Raw genomic sequence first — 20,041 nt, 5'->3', positions numbered from 1 at the left:
ACACACACATGATGAACCAATATACAAATAAATGTAGAAGGGTTATCAAAACTATACTGTACTACAAATAACACTTCTCCATAGACACACTACATTAAAATCAATTTCCTTTAATAATCTTAACTGATCTTACAATCTAAATCATCACAATCCAATGAAAAGCCAATGAAACACCTCACATTCCAATCAATACATTGCATTTACATTGTATAAATGATGCATAAAATCTATGCACCATATACATTCTGCAAATGAATCAACCAAGTAAACAAAAATCAATTAGCAATCATTATTTACATCCCTAAACAATTCACACTCCATCCCGAACAATGAAACAATTAACTAATTCACGCCTGGAGCAGAACAATTTAGCCTGTGAAAAAATATAAGTACCGACCAGAATACAACCTTTAAAACAAAGGCTATCCCTGACCTCCCTCAAACACACAATACAATACCAAGGATTACATCTATCTAATTTTAAAATACTTTAAACTCACAATAAAGCATAGCAGCATAGACAAATTAATTTAAAACACATCAAATCAAGCTTTTAAAACAACATCATTTCTTACCCTGTATGTATATATCTCTCTAGACATATATACATACATACATACAATGGCAAGAAATGATATACCACAAAAAAAAAATACACATGTTAAAAAACCTTTTGAAAAAATTAACAAGTTAAATAAAATACATTTCTTTAGTTCACTTACCATTACTTGCCCCCACCGATTCCCGTTGCGCAGCTTACTCACGAACCAATCCACCAGGCACAGGAACCCATAAAATAATAAACCATAAAAAAATAAACATTAAACTAAAAATCCAAATCAATCCACGGGTCTTCTATTTGTAATCCATCTTCATCTGTATTCTTCTTTCTTCTATCTTCTTCCGGGCGGGGCGGGGTCTTCTCCCCGTCTGCGGCCACGCCCTGGTCTTCTTTCTTCTCCGGAGGTCCTTCCTCCGCGGCGTCTGGCTTCAAAATGAGACGACATAGGCTTTTAAAGGCCTATGACGTCACATTTTTCGTCATGGTTCCCACGGTCCTGATTGGGCCGTGAAATCCATGTGTTTTGGCCGACAAAAATTAAAATGATGACGTCACTTAAAGGCAATGAAAGCACAGCCAATCAGAATGGCTTTGCTTCAATTGCCTTTAAGATGATGTCATTAAAAGACACATGGCCGTCCACACATGGTACGGTAGCCAATCAGAGCGTGGGAACTCCATCCCTACTCTAATTGGCTCTAGTATACCATGTGACAGAGGCTTGGGGGAGAAAGGATGTGACATCAATGAAAACCTGTCACATGGTACTAGAGCCAATCAGAGTAGAGATGGAGTTCCCACGCTCTGATTGGCTCTAGTACCATGTGACAGGTTTTCATTGACGTCACATCCTTTCTCCCCTAAGCCTCTGTCACATGGTATACTAGAGCCAATCAGAGTAGGGATGGAGTTCCCACGCTCTGATTGGCTACCGTACCATGTGTGGACGGCCATGTGTCTTTTAATGACATCATCTTAAAGGCAATTGAAGCAAAGCCATTCTGATTGGCTGTGCTTTCATTGCCTTTAAGTGACGTCATCATTTTTATTTTTGTCGGCCAAAACACATGGTTTTCACGGCCCAATCAGGACCGTGGGAACCATGACGAAAAATGTGACGTCATAGGCCTTTAAAAGCCTATGTCGTCTCATTTTGAAGCCAGACGCCGCGAAGGAAGGACCTGCGGAGAAGAAAGAAGACCAGGGCATGGCCGCAGATGGAGAAGACCCCGCCCCGCCCCGCCCGGAAGAAGATAGAAGAAAGAAGAATACAGATGAAGATGGATTACAAATAGAAGACCCGTGGATTGATTTGGATTTTTAGTTTAATGTTTATTTTTTAATGGTTTATTATTTTATGGGTTCCTGTGCCTGGTGGATTGGTTCGTGAGTAAGCTGCGCAACGGGAATCGGTGGGGGCAAGTAATGGTAAGTGAACTAAAGAAATGTATTTTATTTAACTTGTTAATTTTTTCAAAAGGTTTTTTAACATGTGTATTTTTTTTTTTTGTGGTATATCATTTCTTGCCACTGTATGTATGTATGTATATATGTCTAGAGAGATATATACATACAGGGTAAGAAATGATGTTGTTTTAAAAGCTTGATTTGATGTGTTTTAAATTAATTTGTCTATGCTGCTATGCTTTATTGTGAGTTTAAAGTATTTTAAAATTAGATAGATGTAATCCTTGGTATTGTATTGTGTGTTTGAGGGAGGTCAGGGATAGCCTTTGTTTTAAAGGTTGTATTCTGGTCGGTACTTATATTTTTTCACAGGCTAAATTGTTCTGCTCCAGGCGTGAATTAGTTAATTGTTTCATTGTTTGGGATGGAGTGTGAATTGTTTAGGGATGTAAATAATGATTGCTAATTGATTTTTGTTTACTTGGTTGATTCATTTGCAGAATGTATATGGTGCATAGATTTTATGCATCATTTATACAATGTAAATGCAATGTATTGATTGGAATGTGAGGTGTTTCATTGGCTTTTCATTGGTTTGTGATGATTTAGATTTTAAGATCAGTTAGGATTATTAAAGGAAATTGATTTTAATGTAGTGTGTCTATGGAGAAGTGTTATTTGTAGTACAGTATGGTTTTGATAACCCATCTACATTTATTTGTATATTGGTTCATAATGTGTGTGTATATACTGTATGTGTATATATATATATATATATATATATATATATATATATATATATATATATATATATTTACTGTATATATAGTTGCATGATGAAGCCACTGTACAAATTCATGGGTGAAGGGTGGGTATCGGGCCAGTGTGGCTTAACCCCTTAATCACCTTTGCGGTTATTATCTGATAAGGTGTTTAAGGGGTTAATTGATATCTGAATGTACTTGCAATGTATTGGCTTTGTATTTGCTATGTATGTTGTGGGCAAGACAAGGATGTTGCTGGCGACGGACACTTCGTATTGATGAGGTCAGTAGTACTTAATTTATTTGAATATGCTAGTTAATGTTTTTAATAATGGGCAATTAATCTATTATCCATATCTGGATAATAGTTATTTTGCACATTATTGTACTGTAGGTGTTGGGGGGGGAGGTGTATGTATTGAATGTATAGGCCAGGTTTATTTTTTTTACATTCAGGGTTGGTTCCGTGGTTCTGCGTGGGACCTCTGGAGACCACCTGTGGATCGCCTCGGGTATCACACGGGTATCAGGCTGGTGGTTCCATGGGTGACACATGCGGGGATGAAGCTGTGGTCTCACATCTGTGGGGGCACCGCCGACCCGTAGTCTGCGGGGATGAAGATGTGTGGTCCCACTTCTGTGGGGGCACCGCCGACCCGTAGGTGCGGGGATGATGATGTGTGGTCCCACTTCTGTGGGGGCACTGCGGACCCATAGTGAGCACTCGTGAGTTCCCCAGACCCCCGAGGGAACCACCCGAGGCCCCGCAGACACCTGTGGGTCTGACCCGGGGCTCCCAGACATCCGCGGGCCTACCGTGGGGACCCAATTGTGGCCCACGGTGACCCAAGGAGACCACCTGGGGACCATGGTGCTGGCGGGACCCACCAGCAGGCCTCCAGAACCTGTGTAAAAAGGGCTGCTGGTAAACTGTAGGTCTGTGCAGGTGCCCCGCCAGCCCACCGGGGACACGCATGGGGCTGCGTTATGAACCCTGTATGTAAAAGAATAAATCTTGTATTTATGGGGGGGCACAGGGGGTGGGTAATGTATTTAATAAATAAAGTTTGTGGAGATCTGTCCTGCGCTTCCGTATTTTTTTTTTTTTTTTTTCTTTTTTGGGGTATTGCTAAAAATAGCCTCTGCCCTATAGGTGCGATTGGCAGTATTGCAGCAACTAAATAAAACCTCTTTATCAAGTACAGGTACAGTGTCCATGCTGGTGTTACCCTTGATCTGTGTGTGTATAAAATCCATGTGTCTCTGACACTGGATAACTTCCAAATACTGCTGACGCAGTTTAAAGGAAAAGGAAGTCCCAGGTATAGCCAATAGCCACAATGCTTAAACGAGCTGCTGACAGAAAGAGTGCAAAGTTTGTGGAGATCTGTCCTGCGCTTCCCACACTCCCCTTTTCCCCATTTTCCCAGGGAATCTTAACACACACAATAGGGGGAGGGTTTTTTACATAGATTACAGTGAAGGCAGGGAACCTTAACACACACAATAGGGGGAGGGAGTTTTACATAGATTACAGTGAAGGCAGGGAGGTTTAAAACACACAATAGGGGGAGGGTTTTTTACATAGATTACAGTGAAGGCAGGGAGGTTTAACACACACAATAAGGGGAGGGTTTTTTACATAGATTACAGTGAAGGCAGGGAGGTTTAACACACACATTAAACATATGTATTTAATGTATTTATTGTTTATTCTGCCTTAACCCTTCATTGCCTTAGCGGCTATACGCTATGGTAATGAAGCAGCATTTCTGTATTTTTAATAATATAGTGCAAGAGCAGGGGGTTCCCTGAGCATTCATTTCTGGCTCAGGGAACCCCCTGCTCACTGTACAATATTATTAAAATACAGAAATGCTGCTTCATTACCATAGCACATAGCTGTTAAGGTAAAGAACGATTCTTTATTGATGTGTGTGTTTTATTTATACTGTACATGTGCAGAGGGTCTCCGGAGCTGAACCGCTGTGGTTTAAGGTCCGGGGACCCCCTGCTCCCCAAGATACAGACCCCTTTAGGGGGTGCCGGTATCCCTCTGCTTGGTTTACAGGCCGCGGTCACGTGATCGGGACCTTTAAACGCAGAGGGATACCGGCACCTCATAAAGGGGGCTGTATCTAGGGGAGCAGGGGGTCCCCCGACCTGAAACCAACGCGGTTCTGCTTCGGAGACCCCCTGCACATCTACACTATAAATAAAAATGTATTTCAAATGTATTTATTTATATTCATTTATTTATTTATTTATTTATTTATTTAGATTTATTTATTTATTTTTTGGGCGGCTGCTGTGTGGGAGTTTTTTTTTATTGTGGGTAGCGGGGGTGGGTGAAGGGGGTATTAGCCCCAATGGTGGTTGTTTAGGGCTTGCAGGGGGTAGCGGGAGGGGTTAACCCCTTCATGACCGTAACGGTATTAACTGCTACGGTCGTGAAGGGGTTAAGTGCACCCGCAACCCCCCCGCAAGTCCTAAACTAACACCAAGGGCCAAATACACCCTTCACCCACCCCCGCTACCCACAATAAAGCAGGCACGGTGGGTTAACCCCTTCATTGCCATAGCGGCTATACGCTATGGTAATGAAGCAGCATTTCTGTATTTTTAATAATATTGTGCAGGAGCAGGGGGTCCCCTGAGCATTAATTTCTGGCTCAGGGAACCCCCTGCTCACAGTACAATATTATTAAAATACAGAAATGCTGCTTCGTTACCGTAGCACATAGCCGCAAAGGTAAGGAATGAGTTTTTATTTATATATGTGTTTTATTCATACTGTAGATGTGCAGAGGGTCTCCGGAGCAGAACCGCTGTGGTTTTAGGTCCGGGGACCCCCTGCTCCCCGAGATACAGGCCCCTTTAGGGGGTGCCAGTATCCCTCTGCTTGGTTTACAGGCCGCGGTCACGTGATTGGGACCTTTAAACTCAGAGGGATACCGGCACCTCATAAAGGGGTCTGTATCTCGGGAAGCAGGGGGTCCCCCGACCTGAAACCAACGCGGTTCAGCTCCGGAGACCCCCTGCACATGTACACTATGAATAAAAATGTACAGTAATGTATGTTAGGGGTTATCGGGGACGGCTTCAAAGACAACAGCTCGCAAACGCCCCCATGTGTTTTTACACGGCATTGCAGTATTGCAGCCAGCGGGAATAAAATGCTTAAATCACAGCCGGGAAAATAACGCAATACACTCCGGACGAAAACGATACAAAACCTCACATCACCGGGATATACCCAAATTTGCAGAACTAGCCGAGTTAGAATAAAGTTGGTCGCCTCTGTAACTACACATTTAAATGAAAGTTATGCTTGTTAACTGTATATAAACTGAAATACCCTATACAAAGTTCTCTATACATTTTGGAAGTGCACATACTCCATTTATTTTGACATTGGTATGACTATTTTTCTTTTTTTTTGTTTCAATTTTTTATTGTTTTTAGAGAGATAGACATCATACAGTAAGCATTTCCATATAAATGATACAAACTAACAATCTTAAGAAGCGAAAAAATTAAACATTGCATTGAAATATGAACATTGCATTGTTGTCTTCTTTTCCAATGTATCTTCTTTCTTTTGTTGTGATCCAAAATACTCTTTCAAGACTTATTGGGGAAGCAGCCGCTTCCTTGTGTATCTCTCTGTGAAAAGTCAAAGGATAGTAGAGAGTAGAGAGGAGAAAGAGGGGTGGGGGCAAGAGGGGGGAGAGGGGGTGGACAGGGGGGGGAGGGAGTTGTCAGTCCTGACATTCGGTGGCTCTTCTGACCAAATTTCCCAGATCTTGTGGATTTTATCTACCTTTTGACTAAGTTGTGCCGAAAGGAGTTCCATTACCTTGATTTCCCTGATTCTTCTCAATACTGTCTGTTTGGAGGGAGCATTGATCTTTTTCCAGGCCGCGGCAATCGAGCAACGGGCTGCTGTGAGGACATGGTTTATCATTTTACTCACTTGCGGCTGTAGGCCCTCTATTGGTTTAGTTAAGATCATAGACAGCGGGTCTACCTCTATCTCCACCCCCAGGAGTTCTCGTATCATTGTTTGTATCATGATCCAGAACCACTGACATTTTCGACAATTCCACCTGATATGAGCCATGTCTCCTCTTTGCCCGCATCCTCTCCAACACAAATCTGAGGATCCGGGGAAAATCTGTCTCAGCCTATTCAGGGTTAGGTACCAGTGAAATAAGGTTTTATATATATTCTCTTTTATAGTGGTACAAATTGATGTTTTGGAGGCTGCTTCCCAAATATTCTCCCAGTCGTCTCTATCTAAATCTAAATTTAAATCTTCTGCCCATTTTAGCATATAACTATGATTAGAGTGTTCTGCGGTTATCGCCAGGCCCAGATACACCTCAGAGATCACTACTTTACAGTAACAGCCTCTTCTGCATAGTCTCTCAAATTTTGCTAGGGCTAAAAACACAGAATCTTTTGAGACTGTTTGTAAATAGTGTCGAATTTGTAAGAAGCCAAACACTGGTAGGTTTGTAATTTGATATTTTTTTCTCTATATCTGGAAGTGGTAGAATCTTACCTTTAGAAGTTTAGATACAAAGTCATCGGCTATTACCATCTTTAGCACTTTGAATTTACTAAGTGCCTTTGGGAGACAGCCTGGAAGAAACTCGGGGTTGTTAAATATAGGGGTCAATAATGTAGGGAAGGATGCCAGATCATATTTCCCCTTGTTCCTAGCCCATATCTTCCATGTACATCTCATTGCTCCCAGTTTTAATTTTTCCGCAAAGATGTCTCTTCCTCCCTCAGCCCAAAGAGCGGCCGGAAGAGAAAGAGGTCCCGCATAGGTAGAATCAATCTCAAGCCAACAACTTGTAGTTGGATCATTGTTCCACATTATTACTTGTTTTAGTTGGGCTGCCAGATAGTATTTAGTGATATCCGGGACTCCCAAGCCTCCGCAATCTTTTAAAGCTAGCAAAATTGATCTAGCAACCCTTGGTCTTTTGTTTTTCTAGATAAATTGGAAAATTCTGTTTTGAATATTTTTGAGCTCAGACATTGGGATGTCTATTGGTAGAGTCTGGAAATAATATCGGAGTCTTGGCAGAATATTCATTTTAACTGTGGCTATTCTTCCTAGCCAAGAAATCTGATATTCGTTCCAGCTCTGGAGTTCTTTTTTTATCTTTTCAAAAAGGGGGAGATAGTTATATTGTATAGGGATTTATATACACTTGCTATCTGTATTCCCAGATATTTAATCTTTGTCGAGCTCCATTTATAATTAAAGTTTGCTTGTAGCAGCTTAAGTTCGGGTACTGGTATGGATAAATTCAGTGCCTCCGACTTGTCCGTGTTAATTTTATATCCCGAAATTTTACTGAATTGGTCTAGTTGGAAATGTAAATTCGGGAGGGACGTCAAGGGGTTGGCTATAGTTAGGATAATGTCGTTGGCAAAAAGGGATATTTTGTAGTTTGTCTCTCCAATTTCAATTTCTTTAATATTATTTTCGTCTATGATTGTAGTTGCCAGGGGTTCTATAGAGAGGGCGAATAGAAGCGGAGACAGGGGTCATCCCTGTCGGGTACCATTATTTATTTTTATGGGATTTGAGTCTCCTCCTGGGAGTTTCACGACAGCTGTGGGAGTTTTGTAGAGAGCTCTGATCCCTCTAGGTATTGGCCCCTAAATCCGAATTTAATCAGTGTATGATCTAAAAAATCCCATCTTATCCTGTCAAATGCTTTGTCAGCATTTAGACTGAGCAGGATAGCCTTCGTGTTTGAGAGGTGTACATGGTCTATGAGATTGATAATTTTTCTAGTATTATTGGAGGCTTGTCTTCCTGAGACAAACCCGACCTGGTCTATATGGATTAAACTGGGTAGTATTGGGGTAAGTCGGTTTGCTAAAATTGTGCTGAAAAGTTTTAAGTCCGAATTAAGGAGGGCTATGGGGCTAGTTACCACACTGTAGTGCAGGCCTGCACAACTCGTAAAGTGAGAAGGGCCAAACTGCTCCAAGGAAAAAAAAATTGGCCCGCACGGGTAAAATCATCATCCTCACCATCATCATCATCTCTCCTCCAGCACCCCTCATCATCATCATCATATCTCCCCCAGCACCCCTCATTATCAACCTTTGCGATACTCCCCATCTATCTCTCATACCCCCATCTCTCCCACTCACCCACACACATAATACTCCCCCTCCACATCAAACACACAATACCCCCCTGCACAGCACACACATCACACACCCCTGCACCTCACATCCCTCTCCCCCTTGCACCTCACATCGCTCTCCCCCCTTGCATCTCACATCACTCTCCCCCCTTGCACCTCACATCACTCTCCCCCCTTTGCACCTCACATCACTCTCCCCCCTTTGCACCTCACATCACTCTCCCCCCTTGCACCTCAAATCACCCCCCTTGCACCTCAAATCACCCACCATACACCTCAAATCACCGCTCATGCAACTCAAATCACCCCCTTGCACCTCCAATGACCCCCCTGCACCTCAAATCACACGTCCTGCACCTCAAATCCCCCCTTGCACCTCAAATCACCCCCCCTGTACCTCCAATCACCTCCCTTGCACCTCAAATCACCCCCCTTGGACCTCAAATCACCCCCCTTGCACCTCAAATCACCCCCCTTGCACCTCAAATCACTCCCTTGTACCTCCAATCATCCCCCTTGCACCTCAAATCACCCCCAATGCACCTCAAATCACCCCCCATGCACCTCAAATCACCCCCCCTTGCACGTCCAATGAAACACCTGCACCTCCCATCACCCTCCTCCCCTGCACCTCATATCACCCATCACCCTCTCCCCCCTTCACCTCACATCACCCATTACCCTCTCCCTCCCTGCACCTCACATCACCCACAGGGCCGCCAACAGAAATCATGGGGCCTGGGACAAATGAAAGGAGCAGCCCCCCCCCAAACCCATAGCGCACCAACCATGAAAAAATATCTTTTAGCGCGCAACTTTTACTTAACTGTTTTCATATTGTGATACAGAAAAAAACATTACATCCCCCCTCCTCATACCTCACCCCTCCCCTCCTCATACCTCCTCCCTCCCTCTCCCTTCTCCACCCTCTCCCTCTCCCTCCACCCACCCTCTCTCCCTCCCTCCTGCCCCCCTTCTCCCCCTTCTGCCCCCATCTCTCTCTCTTCTGCCCCCCCTCTCTCCCTTCTCCCCCTCTCTCTCCCTTCTGCCCCCCCTCCCACCCTTCTGCCCCCCCTGTCTCCTCTCTCCCTTCTGCCTCCTCTCTCTCCCCCCTCTCCCCCCACCCTCTCGCCCCTCCTCTCTCTCCCTTCTGCCCCCCTCTTCCTTCTCCCCCTCTCTCTCCCTTCTGCCCCCTCTCTCCCTTCTGCCCCCCTCTCTCCCTTCTGCCCCCCATCTCTCTCCCTTCTGCCTCCTTGCTCCCCCTCTCCCCCCACCCCTTCTCCCCCCTCTCCCCCCACCCCTTCTCCCCCCACCACACCACTCCATTTGCCCCCCCCACCAGCATCTCGTTTTGCACACCCACCCCCCCCCCACCCCTGAACCAGCCCATTTTTCACACCCATCCCTGCACCAGCCCGTTTTTCACCCCCCCCTGCACCAGCCCATTTTTCAAACCCCCCTCCCCCTGCACCAGCCCATTTTTCACCCCCCCCCCTTGCTCCATCCTGTTTTTCACTCCCCCCCCCTTGCACTAGCCCGTTTTTCACTCCCCCCCTTGCACCAGCCCGTTTTTCACCCCCCCCCCTTGCACCAGCCTGTTTTTCACTCCCCCCCTACCCCAGCCCGTTTTTCACTCCCCCCCATACCCCCCTTGCACCAGCCCATTTTTCACTCCACCCCCCTTGCACCAGCCCGTTTTTCACTCCCCCCCCTTGTACCAGCATGTTTTTCACTCCCCCCTTGCACCAGCCCATTTTTCACTTCCCCCCTTGCACCAGCCTGTTTTTCACTCCCCCCCCTTGCACCAGCCCGTTTTTCACTTCCACCCCCCTCCCCTTGCACCAGCCCATTTTTCACTTCCCCCCTTGCACCAGTCCGTTTTTCACTCCCCCCCCCTTGCACAGCCCGTTTTCACTCCCCCCCCTTGCACCAGCCCGTTTTTCACTTCCCCCCCGCTTGCACCAGCCCATTTTTCACTTCCCCCCCGCTTGCACCAGCCCATTTTTCACTCCCCCCCTTGCACCAGACCGTTTTTCCCTCCCCCCCTTGCACCACACACACACACACACACACACAGGTACTAAGCCCCGCCCCTGGCATGCTCTGACCTCCAACCCGCCCCCTGGAATCCTGCTATTGAAAAAAGAAAAAATACTCACGGCTGCCGCATCCTCCTTACGCTGCTGCTGCCCCCACGCACCACAAAACCTGGAGACGGGGAGGGAGGGGGGAGGGAAGGAGGGGGATGAATCGCCGCCATTTTTTTCCAACTTTTTTTTTTATTATTTATTTAATTAACTGGCGCCCGGCCGGAGTCATCGCGGGCCACACAGAGAGGCCAGGCGGCCCGCGGGCCGTATGTTGTGCAGGCCTGCTATAGTCGGTCTCTCCCTTCCTTGTGTATAATTGCTAGGTTTGATTTGAACATTGATGTCAGAATGGCCGGTCCCTCTAGAAACTAATTAAATACATCCAGCATATACGGGGATAACACTATCTTAAATTTTTTATAGTATTGATTTGAGAAGCCATCTGGGCCCGGCGTTTTGCTAGCTTTCAATTGAGCAATGGCTTCTAATAATTCTTCCTGCGTTATATCTTTGTTCAGTTCTAGAATATTCTCTTCCGATAGTTCTGGAAGTTTACATTTCTCCAAATACCTGGATATGTCTTCTGATCCAGAGGATCGGTTCTTTGGGAGATTTAGGTTATACAATTTAGAATAGAAGTCAGAGAACTCCTTTGCTATTTGCTTCTCATTGTATGTTTTTTCTCCTGACCTAGTTTGGATAGCTGTGATTTGCGATTTGGTTCTCAGACCTCTAAGTTTGGACGCTAATAGACGGTCGGCTTTGTTGACTTTATCATAGTACTTTTGCTTGGTCCACCTTAACGCTCTCTCCACTTCGTCTAGTTGAGTCTGTGTAAATTCAGATCTGGTTTTGTCTAATAATTTAAATATTTTTTTTGAGGGGTTATTTTTGTGTTTTTGTTCAAGGAGCTGTACTTTCTCAGCTAATTCATTATATAGTTTTTGCTTAGCTTTTTTCTTGTGTGATGCTATGGAAATGATAGCTCCTCTTATTGTGGCCTTATGGGCTTCCCATAACATTGCTGGTGACTCTACTGAGCCCTTATTCAGCATAAAATATTCTCTGAACTTTTGTTTAATATTAATCTCTACATCCATTTGATTTAGCAATGTGTCGTTTAGTTTCCAATTATAATGATTGTTTTTACAGAAGGGGAGAGAGAGTATCAGTGACACCGGAGCGTGATCTGACCATGATATAGATCCTATGTCTGACTGGGAGGATGCCTGTAGAATGTCTTTGGTACCCAGAAAGTAGTCAATCCTCGAATAGGTCTGGTATGGGGGTGAAAAGAACGAGTAGTCCCGCTGGCCCTGGTGTTGCGCCCTCCAAATATCAGTGAGCGAGAACTCTTTTAAAATGTTTCTAAATTCTTTAGCATTTTTTTCTGTAGAGCATGGGTGTGGGGTTCCTTGTGCGCTTGCTCTGTCTTGCTCTGGGACTGGTATTATGTTCATGTCTCCTACCAAGAGTAGTGTAGTTTTTGGTTGGGGGGATATAATATCACATAAATCCCTCAGAAATTTCGCTTGGCCTTCATTTGGGGAGTATACATTTACTAAGATTATTTCTACCCCTGAAAGGGTTTCATGCTGAATTAAATATCTGCCTTCTGGGTCTGAAACCTCTTTGTTTAAAGTAAATGGGATATTGTGCTTGAAAAGTATAGCTACCCCTCTTTTTTTGCTGTGCAGGACCCATAATATGCTTGAGGATAAATTATTTTGAAGGTGTTTGGGGGGGATATAGTGTTAAAGTGGGTCTCTTGGAGGAATAGAATATCTCCATTTGTTTTCTTGAGTTCTTGTAAGGCAAGTTTTCTCTTTATTACAGAATTCAGCCCCTTTAGGTTTAGTGATACTAGTTTTAGTGATGTTTTATTGGCCATTTTTCTTTTAGTTGGATGAGGCCTTGTGGTCCCTCCACTTTCCCAAGGTGGTAGGGTGGCCTATGCTCTTCCATTGTGTATTTGCCTAGGTGAAGTCCTTGTGTATCATTGATATCTGTGTCTCTAATTCCTCTGGTCCCTAGTTGATCTGTACTGGGGGGGGGGCAGGGAAGGAGGGGTGGAGTGGGCAACTGGGGTGAGGGGAAAGGAGAATAGTAGAAAGGAAAAAGAAAAGAGAAAGTGGGTGATAACTGCGCCCCAACATAGTGACCCTCACCACGCTAAGGATGAGAGAGTTGGGCATAGTGCCCTCTGGAGACTTCTTGATGTGTCGCATCCCGGTACCCATTAGGGAGCACCTGAAGCCCCCAGAGATATCCACATAACCAATCGGAACAGTGCAAGGCATTGTAAAACAACAACATAACACAATATAAAACAGGATATTGGCAACAGGGAGTTAAATACTTCGGCCTAACATAGGATTTAGTTATTTTTGAACACTATGAGTATCTGGAATTTATTTATTTTCTTTTTCTGTTTCCTCTAGTTCTCTCTCTATGAGAAAGTCCTGACAGGATCATCATTTCTTGGATTCACCACATGGTGGTGCCAAAGGATTAACATTGTTCAACATATAACACAGATTTTGACATTTACAGTAAGTTTAATTTGAAATAACTGGTGTAGACTTTCCTATAGGAGATTTTTCCCATTTTCCCGTTCTAGGGAGCTTAGTATTTAGACTTTAAGTTAAACCTGAAACAATATAATGCAATATAAAACAAGACATTGGCATCAGGGAATTGAATACTTAGGCCTAAAATAGAATTTAGTTATTCCTGGACATTATGAACAATTTATTTTTTTCCTTCTTTTCCTAGTAGTTCTCTCTCCATGAGAGAGTCCCAGCATTATCATCATTTCTTGAATTCACCACAAGGTGGTGCCAGAAGATTAACATTGTTCAACGTATAGAACAGATTTTGACATTTACAGTGATTTGTTCATGAACTGGGGTTTACATTTGGGACATTTGCCGAAACCAAAACATACTCTCTTCTATAGAGAACTATCTACCTTTCTAAAACTAATAACTTAGTTTAAACAACCCAAACCCTAGAATCGGCCTTCCCTCTCCCCCCCAACGCCGAGTCCCCCCACCTCCCATCCACCCCCCCCCCCACGTCTCAGGCCCCGTGTTTCTTTCTCAGGAGATCACCGTTCACCGGATGTAGGGGATCAGGACCCCTGGAGTCCGATTTTCCAATTTCATCCAGCTTTCCCCCCACCGCAGACAAGCCATGGTGTGTGCAGTTTCGCCACATAGCTAGGAGTGCCGGTGTGGTAGAGAGCTCGGATCCGTCTGGTGGGGACGGGGAGGGGGGGATAAGGGGAAAAGGGCCACGGGGGGGGGGACGAGGGGGCGAAGAACCGTATGGTGGACCCAGCGAGGGCTAGTCCAGCTTGGAGAGATGCGGGGGGGGGGGGGGGGTAGCGAAGCAGGACGAGAGATTCGCGTCAACGCTGACGGGTAGGGCGAGATCCCCTTGAAACTAGGTGGCAGCATCACCTCTTAGTATCGCCCCAAGCGGTATTAAGGCCACGGGTATCCAGGGTATCCATCGAGACAGCAGGGGGAGGCATTGGGCTGGATATCCAAACAGCCATTTTCTTCCTTTCATCTTCTAGGGGGTGTGGAAGCATGTCGCTATTGCGCTGGTTTCACAGTGAAGGGTGGAAAATAGTGATAAAAGGCGCTAACTACTTATAATATCACAATATAAGTGCAAAAAATGAAATGAAAAATGTGCTCAATACATAAACAAAAATAATGAAGACTAAAATTGGTAACCCTGCTCCAACCCTCTGGTGGGACCTGTTTCACGGGTTCCAGAACGTATGATAAATCTCAGACAATCCAGGAGGAGCACATATGGGAAACATAAGAAGAAATAATACAAAATTTAAGTGCAGATGTATTGGTAAAGAGATATATGATGAGATGCAATCTTAGCTCTGATGGTATGCCTACTCACAAGATGTCAATGTAATAAATGCGTTTTGCAGATAGGGCTGCTACCCAGTAGATGTTACTGATGTGTGGAACTCCCTCTAGGCTCGTCTCGTCAGCATGGTTATGGTATATATGAGAGAGAAAGACAGCAAAACATAGCGCGATCTGATGTATAAAATACTTTATAAAAATAGGTATAATAAATGTGCACTTACAATGTGCTAAAAACAATCAAACGTTTGACACAATAAATGTGTATAAACTGAGTTCACCGCAGCTCTCAACGCCTCCCCTTGGTACTCCGGAGCTCCTTCGCCTGCACTTTGAGATCCCAGCTTCTCTCTGAGCTTCCTTCTGTGCGTGTGACGTCACGGCTCTGAGGATAGGGAAACTACGGATCGCCCACTAGTCCAAAACACCACTCTACGTGTTTCACCCAGCCCTTGAGAACTGCATATGGCTTCGTCAGGAGTGTGTGGGTGTACTGTAGGAGTTAATAAATGCCTATATATACCCTATTCTGATCCACATTATTTAATTGGTTTAAAACAATTACTTTAATTACCATAGCGCTATGTATTATAAAGGTATGTGCAATCGGACCATAATTACAAACATGACAACATGAAAATCTGTTTAACAAATCATTACATCTTATGAAACATCATTTAAAGAGAATTTATTTACCTATAATTGTGTATTAGTCACAAAAGTAAGGTGGGACAATATATATAATATATAATCTGGAAGAGAAAGTTTAATTGAAGGTCAGTTAGAGGAAGTACTGCCTATTGATAATAATTGGCAAAAGACAGTTTATTCAGAGGTCAGTTAAAGGAGGTGCTGCTTACATGATTACAATTGGCAGCTAGCACTAATATGAATGCATAGTAAAGGGAGAGGATTTAATTATTTTACATTCTTTTACTTGAACTAGTACAATGGGAGTCACAGAGAATTTCTGCTTTTGGACGAGAATTTATATGTGCACTATTTTAAGTGAATAATATAATGACTAAAATAGTCCATACAGGCTATAGACTAATTTATAGCCATAATTACTAATAATATGTGCTATTAATTAAATAAAATGACGTTTCATTTACACCACATCACATTTTCAACATTTTATAAACATACAGTAAATGTTGCAACTCATACGTCTATCAATTTAGTATAATAATCTGGACCTAATATATAACAATATGTATAAAGATACAAAGAACACAGATAGCTATTTGATTAACTTACACATAATATCATCACAGTTTAAATATTCAAATTATTACATAAAAAAGAACTGAAACTATCTTGCAACAGAATATAGTACCTTGAAACAATAGTTTCCACTTATATCAGGTTTGAATAGCATAACACAGACATATGTGCCCTTGTATATGAATCACACAAAGAGCATGTACAAATTGGTTGGCTTATATTTACACAACGTTGACACATTAACAGTGTACTTATTAAAGCTCAAGATGTTATGCTATAATCCAACGAAATCTAGATCTGCTAAACAAGGAATGACTACATGTATCCGGTATTGATGGTATGACGCAGAAGGCTGAAACGACATGAACAGAGCAGGAAAAGCAAAAAGCATTATTAGATATATATTCATAATAAGAAGGGTGCAAGATCTATTTCAGCATTTAGACCTTTTGGCGTAAGAGTTTTTAAACTGTGAATCCAGAAAGTCTCCCACCACTCCAAATAATAAACACATCATCGATGTAACGACGATAGAGGACAAGGTCCGCGCCAAGCTCGCAACCTGCCCAGATGTTCTCTTTCTTCCAATCTGCTACAAACAGGTTAGCATAGCTCGGCGCGAACCTCGTCCCCATCGCCGTCCCACACTGCTGTAAATAAAAGGTGTTCCCAAACCAAAAATAATTGTGCTGAAGAATAAAGTTAATACTGTCAATAATAAAATTAACTTGTGATAAAGGTAAAGTGTCGTCCTCCTGCAGAAATCTTTTTATTGCTGCACTTCCCTGTGTATGCTGAATCACGGTATATAGTGATGCAACATCACATGTTGCTAAAATGTAATGATCCTCCCATATTACATCTTTTAACAAATTTAACAGATCTAATGTATCTCTCAGGTAAGATTTCTGTTCTACTACGTATTTCTGCAAAAAGGTATCGATATACATGGAAAGATTGGCTGTTAGTGAGTCAATCCCCGAGACTATTGGTCGGCCTGGGGGATTGACTACACTTTTGTGTACCTTAGGAAGGAAATAGAAGACTGGCATCTTAGCTCTGTCCTGATAGTGGAATTTATATTCCTGCTCATCTAGTATGCCAGTCTCCCTTCCCCCATCCAAAAGTTTTTTAAGTTCCTCTGTGTATTCCTTAATGGGATTAGAAGTATCAGAAATATCTTTCTAAGGCATTGGGACATTCTAAAAAATGACCCCATCCTAGGCCAGGTTATACCAGATAGACCTAACATCATTTTCAAAAAGCAAACAACTTAAAGAATAAATTGGCGCCAAGCGCCCTTAGAGAAAGAAAATGTGTGGATAATAGTTGGCTAAACATGAAAGGATTCTTTGGTTGCAAGAAATGCACAGCTTGTCGGTATAAATCACCTGAGCACACTAATTTTTCCTCAAACGTAACAGGCGAATGTTTCAACATAGAAAGCTTTATGACCTGCAGGACGGACCATGTAGTATATCTTCTGGAATGTTCCTGCAGGTTACAATATGTAGGAAAAACTATCAGGCCTGTGCGGACAAGGATAATTGAACATCTGAGTGGAATAAATAGAAAGCTCTTGAACCATAATATACCCAAACACTTTTCTGAACACCATGCTGGTGAACCCACAAGCTTGCAGTTCAAAGCAATAGAACATGTATTACCGCACTGGAGGGGAGGTGATAGGGGATCAGAACTACTCAAAAGGGAGACTTTCTGGATTCACGTTTAAAAACTCTTACACCAAAAGGTCTAAATGCTGAAATAGATCTTGCACCCTTCTTATTATAAATATATATCTAATAATGCTTTTTGCTTTTCCTGCTCTGTTCATGTCGTTTCAGCCTTCTGCGTCATACCATCAATACCGGATACATGTAGTCATTCCTTGTTTAGCAGATCTAGATTTCGTTGGATTATAGCATAACATCTTGAGCTTTAATAAGTACACTGTTAATGTGTCAACATTGTGTAAACATAAGCCAACCAATTTGTACATGCTCTTTGTGTGATTCATATACAAGGGCACATATGTCTGTGTTATGCTATTCAAACCTGATATAAGTGGAAACTATTGTTTCAAGGTACTATATTCTGTTGCAAGATAGTTTCAGTTCTTTTTTATGTAATAATTTGAATATTTAAACTGTGATGATATTATGTGTAGGTTAATCAATAGCTATCTGTGTTCTTTGTATCTTTATACATAATGTTATATATTAGGTCCAGATTATTATACTAAATTGATAGACGTATGAGTTGCAACATTTACTGTATGTTTATAAAATGTGGAAAATGTGATGTGGTGTAAATGAAATGTCATTTTATTTAATTAATAGCACATATTATTAGTAATTATGGCTTTAAATTAGTCTATAGCCTATATGGACTATTTTAGTCATTATATTATTCACTTAAAATAGTGCACATATAAATTCTCGTCCAAAAGCAGAAATTCTCTGTGACTCCCATTGTACTAGTTCAAGTAAAAGAATGTAAAATAATTAAATCCTCTCCCTTTACTATGCATTCATATTAGTGCTTGCTGCCAATTGTAATCATGTAAGCAGCACCTCCTTTAACTGACCTCTGAATAAACTGTCTTTTGCCAATTATTATCAATAGGCAGTACTTCCTCTAACTGACCTTCAATTAAACTTTCTCTTCCAGATTATATATTATATATATTGTCCCACCTTACTTTTGTGACTAATACACAATTATAGGTAAATAAATTCTCTTTAAATGATGTTTCATAAGATGTAATGATTTGTTAAACAGATTTTCATGTTGTCATGTTTGTAATTATGGTCCGATTGCACATACCTTTATAATACATAGCGCTATGGTAATTAAAGTAATTGTTTTAAACCAATTAAATAATGTGGATCAGAATAGGGTATATATAGGCATTTATTAACTCCTGCACTCACACACTCCTGACGAAGCCATATGCAGTTCTCAAGGGCTGGGCGAAACACGTAGAGTGGTGTTTTGGACTAGTGGGCGATCCGTAGTTTCCCTATCCTCAGAGCCTGATGTCACACGCACAGAAGGAAGCTCAGAGAGAAGCTGGGATCTCAAAGTGCAGGCGAAGGAGCTCCGTAGTACCAAGGGGAGGCGGTGAGAGCTGCGGTGAACTCAGTTTATACACATTTATTGTGTCAAACGCTTGATTGTTTTTAGCACATTGTAAGTGCACATTTTATATACCTATTTTTATAAAGTATTTTATACATCAGATCGCGCTATGTTTTGCTGTCTTTCTCTCTCATATATACCATAACCATGCTGACGAGACGAGCCTAGAGGGAGTTCCACACATCAGTAACATCTACTGGGTAGCAGCCCTATCTGCAAAATGCATTTATTACATTGACATCTTGTGAGTAGGCATACCATCAGAGCCAAGATTGCATCTCATCATATATCTCTTTACCAAAACATCTGCACTTAAATGTTTTATTATTTCTTCTTATGTTTCCCATATGTGCTCCTCCTGGATTGTCTGATATTCACAGTGAAGGGCGCACAGGTTCTGGGTGTCGCATGGGAAACTTTCTTCACTCTTCGTGGGTTGGAATTCTCTGCAAAGCCAATCTTTGTGAGGCTCGTGGTGTTTTTGCAGGGGGTTGGCTGTTCCTCTCTTCTTCAACCTCTTCAGCTGCAGCGTCGCCGCCGGCGTTGTGCAGTCCCAAACATCTCAGGAAGCGGGGGCCATCTTCAAGGTAAGATACTGTGTGAAACTTCCCCCCTACTTGCGCCACCAATTTGAAGGGAAACCCCCACCTGTACTTTACTTTGCATTCTCGCAGTTTTTGCATTATGGGTTTCTGCTCCCTTCGTCTGTCTATTGTCGCTTTTGACAGGTCGCTGTATATTTCAAGGTGGGAGTTGCGGAATTGAA

This window comes from Ascaphus truei, chromosome 3, assembly GCF_040206685.1.
Source record: "Ascaphus truei isolate aAscTru1 chromosome 3, aAscTru1.hap1, whole genome shotgun sequence".
NCBI lineage: Eukaryota > Metazoa > Chordata > Amphibia > Anura > Ascaphidae > Ascaphus > Ascaphus truei.
The sequence above is the reverse complement of the archived record's forward strand: the minus strand, read 5'-3'. Positions refer to the sequence as shown.